The sequence below is a fragment of the Hyposmocoma kahamanoa genome, unplaced genomic scaffold, assembly GCF_003589595.1.
Source record: "Hyposmocoma kahamanoa isolate Upper Pololo Valley unplaced genomic scaffold, ASM358959v1 76, whole genome shotgun sequence".
NCBI lineage: Eukaryota > Metazoa > Arthropoda > Insecta > Lepidoptera > Cosmopterigidae > Hyposmocoma > Hyposmocoma kahamanoa.
This window is the reverse complement of record NW_020653900.1, coordinates 3,122,581-3,136,299: the sequence shown is the minus strand read 5'-3', so window position 1 is coordinate 3,136,299 and position 13,719 is coordinate 3,122,581. Positions and strand designations below refer to the sequence as shown.

The following is a 13,719-nucleotide window of genomic DNA, read 5'->3' as shown; positions in this document are numbered from 1 at the left end:
CAAGACAAGAAAGTTAAGAAAAGAAAAAAAGGAAATACATTACTTTAGTGAAAAAGACAAGTAAATGATAATAGTTTAAAAGTAAGTAAAAGTACCAAAAAGACAAATTATTCACAGTTCAAACAATGGACATTTTGTACAGAATGTATTGATAGCTACAAAAATACGAAGTGAAGTCGATAAGTAACTTTAAACACGTATATATTTAGTATTGAAGATGTAATATGTATATATACAGTATATTAAAGATTACAAATAAATATTACTAATTTATTGAAAAGGGCATCTATCCTCCTTAGTATTTTCATTATGTATATCTATCTTTAAAAAAATAGGCTTGCAATAAGTCAATTTCTTCAATATCATTACACGTTAGATCAATAAAATCATGTCTTAATGTAATGTAAAAGATGAAACTAGTTATATCCATAGGAATTATTCATGGTAAACTAATAATTTTTAAATTAGGAAGCCCTTTTAAATTGTGGGGCACCTATACCCTATATTATCTAAGTTTCCGTGTGTGTAGCCAATCTCTTTGTTTGTTGTAAAGTATTCGAGATTTATTGTGCAGCTACAAAGTACCTGTTAACATTCACATGACCAGATCCTGAAATCTATTAGTCAATTTAAATCATTCAATACCAATATCATCAATTACTATTAATAAACCTCCCCAATAGCGCATAAGTACGTATTGTTCTGTACCGTCTTCAACCAGCGACACCCTGTGACCCCCTTAAATCTATAGTGGGAGCCATCGTTCATTGCCATCGCCACTGTACAACCTTTCTACTTCGTCAAATATCAGCACTATGTAAGTTAGTTGCGAGCACACAATTCCGTACGTGATCACACTATTTAAACAAATTCTTTCTTCAGTGATTAAGATATTTTGGACCAATGAATTTTATAGAACCCTCTCGAAATTACAGTTAAACCTGGCCAATAGGTTAGGTATCTGTCTCATAATGTAAGAGACCTTATAATGTATGAGACAGATAGGCCACTTGGCGGCCAATAGGTAATATACAACTTCGCGAAATAAGATTAAATAAATTAAATTTTTATTTATTGTTTTAAAATTTTACAAAAGTAACAGTTTTATTTATACCACCATCGAAGATGAATGCTTTATTTGTTTCCTAAAAGCATGGACATTTGCATGCCTTTCATGTCATATGTCATGCTCTAATGTGGTATAAATTGACAATGGTTTAGCGAATAAAACGGATAAGATTTACTATGAATTGGAGTTGTGGACTGTAGTATAAATTGAGACACGCGCACTTGTGAGCTTTGCGGTAAAGCTTTATTTGGAAAGATGATGCTTCTACCTTCTGTGCTCTTGGCTTTGAATCCCGTTTGGGCAGACGCACGTCCTTAAGTGGATTAGTAAGTGGACTACATGAAGGAGAAGACACTGCTGGTGGTGGAACTGGGTACACAGTGCAAGGAGGGCACACTGGTACATCGCATCTTTCACGAGCAATCTCTGGTGGAAAGGCGGGTCTCGGCCTGTTATAAGGACAGGGTGTCGGTACCGGACACGGCGGTGCCAGTGACGGTGGACATGTCGGTGGATAAGTTGGTCCACGTGGTGGTGAAGGCGAAGGACCAGTCGGAATTCTATGCAAAACTTCACCGCTTGTTTGTTGGTCGTGCGACAACAGATCCTTTGACAAATCTTCTTGTTTATGATCTGGAGAAACGTTGTCTTTCACATTTTCAAAAGATTTACTAAATAGGATTGGTAAACTAAATTTCTTTTGTAAATCACGTTCTGGAAACTTTGTCGCAGTTGATGTGTAGAGATTACAATAATCAGTTGTGTTTGAATAAATCTGTCTGCGGCCTGCATTTTCAAAAGAATTGCACTTTGGTAACTTTCCGCATTCTTTTGTCCCGTTTTTGAGGTAACTTGGACAACAACAAAATGTTTGGTGTTCTTGGCGTTGGTTTGTGCTTGGAAAGCGAGGCCGCACTGAAGATAGTGAACATAGCGGCAACGACATAACCTTAATGTCCTTTGTCTTCTCCACAGAAAGACTTTTTGCGACAACGTTTTTAAATGTTTTCAACATTTTAGAGGATAGTGAACGCAGTGGCAACGATATAACCTTAATGTCCTTTGTCCTCTCCACAAATAGAGTGTTTGTGAAAACGTTTTTCACTGTTTTGATCATTTTATCCGAATAATCTTCATTGATTTAATAAAACACTGACAATGTATAGGAAACACTTTCCATTTATCACCGCAGCAGGCCAACAGATAGATTACGGTGAGGTTTCTCAAGCCATCTTACTATTAAATTTATTAATTATATCCTTGTGTTATTCTTTTTTTCTTCACTTCCAATTTTACACTTTTCATTTGATTGACATTTTTTCTCACGTTGATAGAGAAAAAACGTCAAACCTTCTATTCAAACATGTTACATTGACATATATAAATCAGACGTTATATGTACATGATGCATTTAGACCATATTTAGACGGTGAAAATATAAACATTTTATTGTCTTTGTTTAACTACTGCGTGCCGTCGTAAGCCAAAAGAGATGGCACTACATTGATTCATGTCAAACACGGAAATCGAAAATACGTAACGTCATCTTAAATGCCTACTGTTCTCATTTTACCATTTTTGGAGTACCCTTTGACATCCGTGTCCGGTTGTCAAAGGGAAGTACATCAAATGTCAAAACCAATGTTTGGCCAAATGCTTTAGTGAATTACTCGCATGAATTGTAATGAAATGGACAAAAATATTGACAGTGACAACAATTAAGTATTGATAAAAATGCGTCGCTGCAACATTAAGGGGTACGGCCGTAGAAAAAGCGGAAATCAACCGAATGTTACATTACACCGGCATGTGTTATTTTTCTGCCGATAAATCATACAACAGCCGAAATATGTCATGTAATTAGATTCATTTAAGTAGTTTATTCATTAAGTCTTGCCGAATTTTGCTTTGGTTACTTTAGATTGCCTATTTGTTAGTATATTTTGATGATTGTTGATAACGATTATTTTGAGATAGTGTTGTTCTTATAACCAGACATATTATCGATATTCTGTTATTGAAACAATTCACTACGAGGTTTTCATTATTTCGTTATTATTACTTTTAAAGTTTACGTACAATTGAAAAAAGAAAGGTTAGAAATTATAGGACTGCCGAACATAAACACTGGATCAAATACCATCTTCGTTTGTTCTCTCCATTCAAATTTAAATAGTACTTTGAATGTAACTAGATTACATAATAATGCAATTCCATCGTTACATTTATTGGTAAATAACTTTATATTTAATTTTGATTAAAATGGCTCATTAATTGCCTAGTAACAATAGCCTAGTATTAATCATACTTTGATTACAGTAAACTACACAAATTTTCAAACATAAAACACAGTATCAACAGTTTCAACATTCAAGCCATACATTTGCATGTCGATATTAACTTATCTATTATTATGGTACAACACTAAATCCGCCATTTGTGGTGGACATATTTGGTTTAAATAGGGACGTTTATTCCTATATTATATTATAAGCTATTTATTACTAAAACTAAAACTATTTATTATATTATAAGGCCTTTCCCATTGACTTACAATTATATGGACGTCGGGTCCGCGCTAAAAAGTGTCCGCACTTGTAAGGCGCTAAAATCGTATACAGAGCGCGACACTCCGCTGTAGTCTTCATTTGTTCTACTGACAGCGCGATACTGCGATGACATTACAATTTAAATTTCGAATAGGTTGACTTGGGACATTTTTTTCGTGGTTTTTGTATTAGACCCGTCGTCCATTTATTTGTAAGTCAATGGCCTTTCCTTTATTTTTTTATTTTTTTCCGTCCTCTAAGATACAAACTTAGTGCCTTTCTCTCTATAGTCTCTAGATTTAGAAAGATTTTATTTTATTGATTTAAAAACTTATAAAATCTTTGACATTAATATAAAAATGCACTGAAGACGTGGTGTTTAATATTGAATATCATGTAACATATCACAGAACGATGAATGGTAGAAGTGCTTAGTTTGCATAACACGCGTGCCAACAGTACGCGAAGTTCCACATACTCAACTCAGTCCGCCATTTTCGCTTTGTACATCAATTACTTATCTCGCGCAAAACCAGGAAAATCGTAGAAAAATGCATTGATTGCAAAAATTTATCTTCCTACTTTTGGAGAACGAAAATTATAGTCGCACATGTAATATTGTCTATGGTGGTTTTTCCTATCATCGTTGTCTTATTTATTTTACTTAATTTAAATAATTTTTTTTTGTTATAAGAAATGAAAGTAATCTTTATACCGCTGCAATATGGGCGCTTCTTTTTTAGAGAATTAAGTATACATCTTGAATAGCTAGATTGCAGCACATTGATTGAAATTTCAACATAAAATCAAAGCTTAACTTACAATACTAGGTAACTTTCAACGATATGCCAATAGGGTAAAGTTTAAATAAACAATCCAGAACTTATTTATTTTAAATTAGAAACTAAGACCAATCGTTTTTTCTTTAAAAACGGGGTTCGGAAGATGAAAAAGGGTCAGGCGAAGAACTATATAAATAAAAGAAAAATATTTTATTATTATTTTAACAGCAAAATTTTTACAAGTTTCCCCGTTTAAAAACAAATCAAAACACCTGTAATTACAAGAAAACGCTAACCGCGAAAAGCCAAGAAAAATAGGAAAAAAAATATATTGATGCAAGATCAAGATATTTTACCCTGTCCCTTAGAGATAGGAAAAAAATAAACCTATCCTATATAATAATCCAAATAATCTAAGTATGTAGTAAAGCGTAGTACGAGTGACAGAGGTAACTAAACTTTCTGCCGTATTGTACAAATTTATTGCTTGATACAGTCGGTGTAACAGGATTACAATACAACAGTATAACGTCATTAGAAAACTGCTCCCACTCGACAACACGTTACGGAAGTCCCATACGCCGTTCCACATAGGAAGCGACTCTGGGTGCAACCGCTGGTGTACAATACCCTGAACTAGCAGGTACTAGCTATGTACGATCTAAAGCGCTGTTCAAGATAAATAAGCAGTACTAGACTCGTACAAGGTGTTAGGTTCCTCACATTAGGTTTTTTTTTGTGAAGGGCATTTTGCAGTTGGTCGCTGATGGCCTTAACTGCACCACAAGTATAAGTTATACAAGAACAGGCGCTTGTCACGTTTTTCATCTAAACAAGAATATGAAGAGGCTATATAGAACCTTTGCCGACCCAAATAAATGAGTTAAAAGTTATTTAAAAAATCGTATATTTTTTATATTCCCGCTATTTCTTTCGTTTCTAATGTCATTTGAGAAAGCCAGACTTCTTCTTTCTGGTTGACTGGCACAAACGGATAAATTTGTGCCTACATGTATGCATTCCCCTCCGCCATATATTTAATTTAGCATTGATGGCCGGTAAAATATCCACCACAGTGGAAATTGTCGAGGGTTAGTCCAATACCCAAGACCTCGGATAAGTCCAAAGTGGAGAATTATTGCCCTATCGCAGTTCTGTCAGCTCTGGCAAAGGTGTTGGAGAAAGTAAACCACCATCAAATCTATGCCCAGGTGAATAGGTTTCTTTGCAACGAGCAGCATGGTTTTAGACCCAAAAGATTACTTGAGACCAACTTATTAACCGTGGTAGACTTTATCTCAAAGGTTTTAGATCGTGGATCACAAGTGAACGTTCTGTATTTTGACTTTCGGAAAGCGTTTGATAGGGTCAATAACGACATTTTACTAGAAAAACTTGGGAAAATAGGCTTTTCTCCGCACCTACTTTGGCTACTTGCAGATTATCTTCGCTATCGTCAACAATATATCAGCCTGGGTTTGAATGAATCTAGTCCATATCATACGTTCCGGCGTAAGTCAAGGTTTTATACTTGGCTCTCTCCTGTTTTTGCTCATGGTGAAAGATCTCTCTAGTGTTCTCAGCCAAAACATGATGTTTGCTCTATGCTGATGACCTGAAGCTCGTCCTGGAGATCAAATCGATGGAGGACTGCATAGCTCTCCAGCGCGACGTCGATGCGGTACACCAATGGAGTTAAGACAACGCTATGGAATTTAACACTGATAAGTGTGATGTCATGACTTTCGCTCGGGTAAGGCATCCGATAACTTATGCCTAAAATATAGGTGGAGATAGCGTAACTCAATTGACCACCATAAAAGCTTTGGGTGTAATTTTCGATCGGAAGTTAACGTTTCCTGACCACATCGAAGCTTATGCCAAGAGTCTTTTCGCCGTTTGGGTCATCCTTAGAATGATTGATGATGAGAGATTTTGAAAGTGTCTCCGTGATCAAACTTCTTTTCAATGCATTAGTGCGCAGTAAATTGGAGAGCTCCATGTGTAAGTGGGGCCCACATGAAAGCACATATAATATTATGTTAGAGAAAGTACAGAAAGCGTTTCTTAGATACTTATACAAACGTGCTAATGGGTGCTATCCCTACATGTATCCTACTGCGTTTCTACTGGGTTGCCTACGATATAATTCGCTGGAGGTTAGGTGAATGAAACACCAACTTGTGGTAATGTGCAAAATTCTCCGCGGTAATATAGATTCCCCAGACGACTGTGTCGACTCTTAGTCCCCGTCAACTACCACCGCATTAGAAAACGCCAGTTGATGGCCACCTCGTGGTGCCGAATCGTAGCGCGCCCTAAATCACCTATGCCGCGCTCCCTGTGCGCGCTCAACTCTCTCCTTGCCACACTATAACAGCAATGCTTTTATGGAGTGAGTTTAGTTACCCAAAGGGGAAGCCTTCCTAATCATCTCAGGTCACGATGCCTCAAGGCGCGGGCTCGGTGAAGTTTGTTCTCCTTATTTCTCCTTTGTACAAGTTTTTTACGCACTTCATTTAATTGTATGTAAATATTCACATTCATTCGTGATATTAACTGCACCTTATATATTATTTTTGATACAAAGAACAACACAAAGGAAAATTAGAACTCGAATTATCGTCTAATGTCGGGGCGACCGCTCTTACCAACTTTGTATTTCACAGACGACGGAACGCAGTAATGCTCACATTACTGCTTGGCGAGGTATGCACACTGCCTTCATGAACATTTGATACGGATGTCAGCATAGTTGCTAATATCATTAATAATAGTATGTCTTTAATATTTTATTAATAATCATCATAATCATCGTAAATTTGTCTAGTTTTAATAAATTCTGTGGGCAGCACGTTTACTTTATCATTGTGGAATAACGACTTTTGACCTTCGCCCCAAGGGAATCTCTTTGTTCGTCTACGCATGTACTCGTAATCACGGCTGGACTTCTGATAAAGTTTTTTTCCCCCACGTAGATGCGTCAGATGCGACGACTGAAAACAAAGAAGGAATATTGTGACAAATCAACACTTTAAATCAAAACCTGTGTAGGTTGTCGTTAAGAGACATGTCTAACCGCACCTTTTTAAAGAAATTGACCTAATTTTAACAATGAAGAAATTGAGTTTATGCCGTAAACCGACTAATTATCATAATTCTTGAGGTTGAAACTGGAATAGCTCATATACTCACTATACGAGTCATAATATATACGAAATTTCACTCCCGCGCGGTACGTACCAGGCGGCATAAAGTCTCATTGAGTGTTGAATTTGAAAATCGTATTTACCTACGCTATAATAGTTAAACTATATAAGTTAACTAAATCTAACATATGAAACCAGGCGCTTACTACGAGGAAAAAGGACGCACGCACTCAGAGAGGTGTAACGTTGCCCGCCACGTGTAGCCGTGCGGAACCGAATGCTGGGGTTGTACAAGGATTGTAATGTAAATGAAAGACTTGTCAGAGCGCTTGCACTGTCGGCTTGTCTGAGCGCTTGTACACTCAGCGGCAGGCACTTATCGCGTAACCTCGAGTGACAGAGTCCTCACGCCACCACAGTTCAAAAAAAAAGTGACGGACTAGCAGTTGAACCATTTTCGTTCCGAAAATCATTATTAAGTTTTTACAAACGCGACTTACTTTATTAAATAGAGCTTTCTTTCACAATTAAAACGACTTAATCTTGATAAGGATTTTGCTTAACTGGTGAATATGAAAGAGACTTAATTCTTATTAGGTCAAATGACAACAAAACGTTCAGAAAAAAGTGGCCTTATTTTAGATTTTTTTGATTGTTAAATACTAAACTAATCAGAATCAATTGTCTGTCAAACAAGGCCTTACCTTTACTACTCCGAGCTTAATAAATTTAGTAAAAAATTTCAAAAATTCACATCTTATTTTGCGCATTCCCACAAAGTTGGAATTTTGTATAAGGGTCACTTTCATTCTAAAGGTGTGAATTTTTGTGCAGAAAAATTTTTATTCATGTGACCGCTGCAAAATTCTTCAATGGTAAACTCATGATAGAGGCTACTAGGGTCCGGGGAATCTGTATCGTAAATTTCGAGAGTCCGACGATTTTCGAGACTTCAGTCTTTTTTAGCAAATAAATATCATTCATTCATTCATTTTTTTAGTTTCGAAAACATCGAAGCTTTTGAGACTTAGATCTCACTCGATTAAACAGTATTATAAAATCTACACACGCAGCAGTCTGGTTACACAGACACGACAACACCGTAGAGTGGAGTTTAGTATAGTGGAGATTGAAGAACGATAGTAACAAAATCAAGTCCTTTATTTCTTTCATGCCCTTTACGAAAATGATAAACAACTTTCATAAATATTTTTTCATTTTGTAATTTGAGTTAATAAAGAAATTAATTAAAATATCTACGTTTTAAATGCCTAAACGTTTAGCCTATAGGTTCCCAAATCTTTTGGCTTCCCGCCCACTTAGGCAAGATAAAAAATTTCAACGCCTTTCCCCATAAAAATAATTAAAAACACGCATTTTTTATATTAACTTAACATTTTTTTTTATAATATCAAGTGACAGACCGCACAAGTCGTGCGCCTGATGGTAAGTTACACGCCTGTCCATAACAGTTGCAGTGCCACTCAGAGCTTTAAATCACAATGATAGAAGAAGTCGCAAAGATCTGAGGGGCACTGCCACTGCGCCCGCCACCCTGAGACATAAGTTGACAAGTCCCATGTGCCTGTAATTTCACCAGCACCCTTACCCTTAAACCGGAACGCAGTATTACTAACATTACTGCTTGTCGGCAGAAATAGGTAAGGTGGCTGTACTTCCCTGGACGAACTCTTTCACAAGGAGCTCTACTGCTGCTAAAAACATAAAAAATCACAAGGAAAAAATTATAAGATAATATAGGTTTTTTTTCAAATGCGGTTGCTACCGCCCTCTGGATAGCATCAACGCCACCCAATATCTTCCGAGGCTCCCATCCCACTAGGACTCTTCAACGCCCACTGGAAGGCAGTAGGGACCATTTTAGGAAATTATGGTCTAGCCTATAAGAATGGAAATCTACTTTTCAAACAGTCTCTCGTTTTCCCGAGATTTTCGAGACTCGATACTTTTTTCCGAGACGCAGAAAGGCAGCGAGACTGAAAGCCTTAGTAAAGGCACTGAAGTAAATTCTTTAGGCCACGATCGCTTCAGAATGTGAACGGTTTTTCTCACAAGTTCACTGAGTGATCAATTTGACAGAACTATTGAGATCTTTTTGTCTCTTGTAATAATTCACCATTCGCCGCAGTGTACACATGGCATCAAACTTCAAATACGATCCAGGTGTAAACAGCAAACAATATTCTACATTATTTTCAAACCATCGTCCGAAAAGAGTGCTATTGCACTAAATAATCGGCAGATAAAAACAAGTTACGGCGTGTAGTCCGAAATATTTACGAAATATCTTAAAACCGCGTAACACCTGCTAAATCGTTGGCTAACTGTGTGTACAATTTCTTTCAGAAACGAGACCAAATTTTCACATTATATCTAAATTCAATCTCCTTTGACACATTGTTAAGATTAAATTAAGCTTCAAATTTTCACATTATATCTAAATTCAATCTTCTTTGACACATTGTTAAGATTAATTAAACTTTTCAATGGAAATCTTTAATAAAGTGCAAATTTATCTCTTACCACTGTAGGGAGATCTCGAATCTGATTCCAAGGTTGACGCAACTTATTAAATGCTTTAGTATTAACCTGTAAATAAATAATCTAGACTAAGAAAAAGAAAATTAAAACTGTATACTACGAAAAGCAATTTTTTTTACATGTAATATCAAGTGACAGGACGAACAAGTCGCGCATAGTAAGCTACACGCCTATCCATAACAGTTGCAGTGCCACCCAGAGCTTTAAATCACAAAGATCTGAGGGGCACTGCCCCTGCGCCCATCACCCTGAGACATAAATTGACAAGTCCCAAGTGCCTGTAATTTCACCAGCACCCGTACCCTTCAAAACCGGAACACAGTAATGCTGACATTACTGCTGCAGAAACAGCTAAGTGTATTAATAGGTTAAGATACATGTATTTTGAAATGAAATGCTTTTGCGTAAGTTCCCATACACAACCATTTGAATTACCTGTGCCAAGTACATTCGTCTTACTTATTAAATGTTAAATAGACAATGTCGAATTACTTACGTTGAACAATATAAATGGTACCACGATGAACAGAAAAAGTTTATTTTTATATATGGGTTTTGCTCTACATATTTTTGGACAAACCTCTTTGCTTTTGATTGTATTACCTTCGTCCATGGTCATGGTCTAGATAAAAGAGAATAAACTTTAATGGACAACTTCTTTTTTACGAAACCTATTATCAAAGTTAATTGGCTAGAAAAGTTTTAATTGACTTTAGATATACTTACGTTTAATATGTTTAGTGGTACTTCAACAACAAAGAAAAGTGAACATATTTTGCATAATTTGGATTGCCACCATGTGTTACTGGATAGTAAAGGTTATGGGGAATTAGTAGTATGTTCGGAGATCCCTAAACATAGTTTCACAAGACAGAAGAACATTGCTTCGACGTTCTCCTTCTATGTACAGATCCAGAAAAACATCCAGAAAAACAGCGTTAGTAACTAGCACAGGTCCTGTAACCAAACCATATCAATTTAATCCATATAGAAAGAAACATACAGGTTGTTTCCTTATAAATACAAAAGATGGGTATTTATGGCGTACTTACACCACCGGGTCGTCTGCCAACCTTCGGCAGAACACTTCGCCTGCCGAAAGCGACGCAGTCGAGTCGCCATTTACATGGAGCCGTTTGAGTCGTTTGCAGCCTTTGAATGAACTACCGTTGTCAACGACCCACTATTGGCACTGGATAGCTTGCCGCCTTCGGCGAGCAAGCGACAGTGGCTTGACGACTTGGTGTAAATACACCCTTAGTATCTTATAAAGAGACACTAGAGCCTGATCATGCGGAAACAATTTCAAATGATTTTGAACCTTTTGCCATATGAGTAAACAAAATTTTGTATCAAATTTGGTTATTAGGCTGCCTCATCCGATTTTTTGCCCACACTTAACAATAAATAATCATTACCATCATCAACCCGTTATATATCCCACTGCTTTGCACAGGTATACTTTAAAAAGAATGCTTAAGCCATAGTCCGCCATATTGGCCCAATGTCTTCTTTATCACAATGTTAATCTTCACCCTTAGCGAGAAGTATTGCTGCTAAACAATTATAAATGTACGAACGTTATAGACATACGGCCCTAAGGTGCAAACCATTGACTTTTCAAATGATAAGCAACCATTTCCCCACTAGTCTACCACCGTTCTATATAAGCAACCACCGTTCTATATAAGCAATGTCGGTCATGACAACTATTGCTCTACAAACGGTGGGAAACATATGTCGTGGAAAACATCTAATCTTTCCGAATTAGCAATTTTATTCAATATTTTTTTTACCTTCAGATTTGTACTTTTGTGGGTTCTATCAATTATCACAGGATACCTCCTTATTAATAGTGGACCACCTAAATAACTCTATTTGAAAACATAATGATCTTAAACATTACATTATAAAGTCATTGTGGAAACAAATGTCATTTGGTATTTTGGTTCATACTCATCGTTTACCCTATAATTGAGTATAACACATCTTCTTTTTAGTTGAATAAAAAGTAAATGGTATATTTTAAAAGTAATTTTACATTGTCTTCTTCTTTTTCTTCTCCTTATTTAAAATTGTATACTATATATTGGCTTGTTTTGATTTTAGTTTAATTTTTGATTAATTGAGTTTTTTTTTAAGTTAGCACTTGCCACGGCAAAACGGGGAAAAAGAAATTCTGGGACAGAAAACGGTACAGTAATTGATTTATTCTCGGAAATGAAATTTTACCTGGAATTGGAACTTTATACCCCCGACTTGACCCCACTCTAATATGATGACTCACCAAAGACAAGGCTTTAAGGCCTATAAAATAAATATGGACTGAAGATTTGATATAATATGCCTATTCATAAAAAAAAACGACCATGACTTGGCGGTATGGTTCCAAACCCTTGCCTTTTCCTGAATGAAAAAAAAACAACAACAGTACAATAATTCTATGTACACTGGAGCTTAGAGGACGGAAAAAAAATATTCCATAGTCTAAGCATTGGAGTAATGATATTCACTTAGAAGATGGAAAAGTCTAAGAATATCCCTTGATTTTGACACTGACATGCTGTCATGTTTATTTGTCTACCTTTCACTTAGACTATGGAAACCAAAGGACAATATGTTATATTGACAGATACAGGGTGGAAATTTGTAATGCCACTTGGAAGGAAAGTACGTTAAATACTGGAGATATAAATTTTTACTTAGAGGAAACATTCCTTTATTTTTAAAAAGAAATAATACTGCATTCAAACATTTTCGAAAATTGCTAGCCACACGCGGGAATCGAACCCGCTAAAATATTTAAAAAATGCACCCTGTACTTTTATTAAATCAATCGATAGCATTGACTTACAAATAAATGGACGACGGGTCTAATACAAAAACCACGAAAAAAATGTCCCAAGTCAACCTATTCGAAATTTAAATTGTAATATCATCGCAGTATCGCGCTGTCAGTCGAACAAATGAAGACTAAAGCGGAGTTTGGCGCTCTGTATACGATTTTAGCGCCTTACAAGTGCGGACACTTTTTAGCGCGGACCCGACGTCCATATAATTGTAAGTCAATGATCGATAGGGGTAAATTATGAGGTTGAAATCTCTCTTGCAAACCATGAAATCTGGAGTTATAAATTCAATGGGTCAAATTAAAGCACTTTTACTCAAAGGTCCATCAGATTACTTGTTAATTATCGTTGACGTCATTTATCCATTAAAATGACGAAGTACTTTTTAGATAAGAAGATTGCAATTTGCACATGTTTGTAATGCGGACTCTTTGGTCAGTGGCACGAGGTAATTTAAATATGGAATGTTTCATTTGAAAATGGATTGTCTTTTGTTATTTCCATTTGATTGTTTTCACATATCCTTTCTAAGTACTAATAGTTTTCCTATAAATAAATAAATTTCATATTTGTCTCCTTAGTTTGTCTCATCATAAAAATGGCATATCAAGAACAATTTGAGTTAATGGAAGCTTAACTTAAAAAATACGGGTAGCTACGAAAAGCGACGGCAAACTCCTCAACAGAACTATTCCGAATTCGATCTTAATGTTTTTTAACATACTTCGAAGCATTTCCAAAGGCTTCAAGCAGAGACGC

The 13,719-nt window shown here is 36.1% G+C and overlaps 1 long non-coding RNA gene across 1 annotated transcript; it reads right to left on the bottom strand.

Moving 5' to 3' along the window:
- Window positions 1-10,124: 10,124 nt before the first annotated feature.
- LOC113232572 lies at window positions 10,125-11,999 on the bottom strand. The gene is made up of 4 exons (XR_003310640.1): window positions 11,908-11,999; window positions 10,838-11,068; window positions 10,715-10,733; window positions 10,125-10,159 (listed from the first exon to the last, which is right to left on the bottom strand). It is a non-coding gene; the product is annotated as an uncharacterized LOC113232572 (long non-coding RNA).
- Between the last annotated feature and the right edge of the window lie 1,720 nt (window positions 12,000-13,719).